At 48.1% G+C, this 2,469-nt stretch overlaps 1 pseudogene; it reads right to left on the minus strand.

The window, feature by feature from the left end:
• Window positions 1-218: 218 nt before the first annotated feature.
• On the minus strand, window positions 219-694 carry LOC111759097 (ubiquitin-conjugating enzyme E2 G2 pseudogene; annotated as a pseudogene).
• Between the last annotated feature and the right edge of the window lie 1,775 nt (window positions 695-2,469).

Here is a 2,469-nt window from a genome sequence, read left to right on the forward strand (position 1 = left end):
ATCCTAACTGCAGAGAAGCCTATCTGGGGTGGGGAAGTTAGGCAAAAAAAAAAAAAAAAAAAAAGAGATGCTGTAGTCCTGCAAATCTGCCTTTTTGGTTAGTAGCACAGAGTGTCCGTGTCCCCAGTCAGGGTCACTAACCGTTCCTGAGGAGCAACCCTGGAAGGCGCCTGGCGGCGGGGGCTCTGCGCGCGCGCGTGCACCTGCAGGTGTGGGACTCAGCCCGGGGACTTCAGGACCATCTGCTTGGCGACTTTATGAAACGGCTCCCGGCGGTCCCGCCACGTTTGGAAGCATCCGGGTTTGCTCCGCGCTCGTGGGCGGGCTGCCCGGTGCGCACTGCCCACGCGAGGGCTTCTCCACGCTCTGACCCAGGCTCCATGCTCTGACCCGTGGGGTCATCGCCGGGGGCGTGCGGGATGGAGGCTCAGACTCTCCCTCGGCGTAGATGTTGGGATGAAACATCTCACAGGTCAGCCTCATCTTTGGGGGACTTAATGGGTAAATCAAGCCGAAAACTCAGGATGGCAGGAAAAACACCAAATTCAAAAGAGGTATCTTCTCAGCCCTTGATCAATGCCATCCATTCAAAAAAATTCTCTTCATTCCTGGGGCCTGCCACAATTCCTTCCGGAGGAGTCAGTGTAAATTGTTTGTACTCAGCCATCAACCTCTTTAGAGCCGTCCCAGCCATCGGCCGGGAAACAGCAGTTCTCCCCGGCCTGGCCTCATAAATGCTTGTCGCCTGAATTATAACTTAATCATGCCCAGATACAGACCAGATTACAAACATAATCACACATCTGTTTTTGCAACTCATGACCATACCACACTGCTACACCCCTCATCCTCATCCTTGTCACTCCTTAACAGCCCAGTTGCATCCCCCCACTATTTCCTCCCTTGGTGCCAAATTAGTGGAGTTTTCAGAACAAGCTAGTCCCTCAATTCTTCTTGCCATTGCACAGCCTTCTGCATCTGAGAAGAATCCTCTTCCCTCTTTCTTTTTCTTTTTTTAAAGATTTATTTTATTTATTTCTGTCCTCTTCACCCCACCTTCCCCTGCCCCAATTGTCTGTTCTCTGTGTCATTTCCTGCGTGTTCTTAATTGTCCACTTCTGTTGTCAGCAGCACGGGAATCTGTGGTTCTTTTGTTGCGTCATTTTGTTATGTCAGCTTTCTGTGTGTGCGGCGCCATTCCTGGGCAGGCTGCACTTTCTTTCGTGCTGGGCAGCTTTCCTTAAGGGGCGCACTCCTTGCGCGTGGGGCTCCCCTACGCAGGGGGCACCCCTGCGTGGCAGGACACTCCTCGCGCGCATCAGCACTGCGCAGGGGCCAGCTCCACCCATCTTCCTTCTTTCTCAGCCTAGGTAATGTCTTAGTTGTCAAGACTGCCCAAGCATTGCTTCCTCTGTGATGATGACTCGGACCACCTGGTCTCCATTAACTGCCCAACTAAGTTCTGTGCCCATATTGCCCTGACTTATTTCCATCATGGCCTTCCTTCATCTGTACCATGATTCATTTACTAAATATTTATTGAATGTGGGACATCAGAGATTAAAGATGCAACCCATGCTCTCACTTTGCTTACAGTTCAACGAGGGAGAAAGGTCAACAGATGATTACCATATAGTGTGATACATGTTGTACCAAAAGTTGGTCTTTTCAATGCTGACACAGGGCCTCCTGTTCTGCACTGCCCAACTTCCCGGCAAAGCCTCATATCCCCCAAGGGTTCCATTTCCAAAAGTACCTGCTCTCTCTTCCTTCCAGACCAGCAAAACACTTTATGAGTTCACCCTCACTCGAAGAGGATGGGCCTGACTTTATATTAAAGGGAGTCAAGTCAGTGGATTTTTTTACTTTAACACTTTGGGAGCTGTGTATCTGGAGTCTCATGCTGTGGCCTTGGGCTCCTCCAATAGCCAACCTCAACTCGGGATTCACTATACAATCTGGTCTCAATCTTGTATCTGGCCATGGGCGTCCTGACGCTTTTTGCTCAATGTTCTTACGTACACCTGTGCATCATTATTTCTTATCCAGGCCCAGAATAGTGCTTGGACCATCCTCCTTCCCTCCCTCCTTCCCTCCTTTCCTTCTTTCCTTTCTTCCATTTACAAATATCGAATAAGTACTATGTACCTGCACCCTATTATTTGCAATGGTAAGTGGTGAACATGACGGATATGGTTCTGGTTTTCATGATGGAACTTAATCTACTAAGACACAAATATGAAGTAAACAATTACACAATTATTCATTTATAAGTTTTCCTTTTTAAAAGAAAAAAAAGGAAGAAGTGATTTTTGATAAAGGGATTCTTAGGGATTTAAAGATTTTGGGGAACATTTGGAAGAGATGGCCACCCTTAAGGAGGGCCCTACTTAAAGGGAACTCTTCCTTCTCGTCTTTACTTCTGCCGAAACATTTTACCTTAATTTGCCTGAGTAGTGCTGGGAATAA

Source organism: Dasypus novemcinctus, chromosome 20 (genome assembly GCF_030445035.2).
Source record: "Dasypus novemcinctus isolate mDasNov1 chromosome 20, mDasNov1.1.hap2, whole genome shotgun sequence".
Taxonomy (NCBI): domain Eukaryota; kingdom Metazoa; phylum Chordata; class Mammalia; order Cingulata; family Dasypodidae; genus Dasypus; species Dasypus novemcinctus.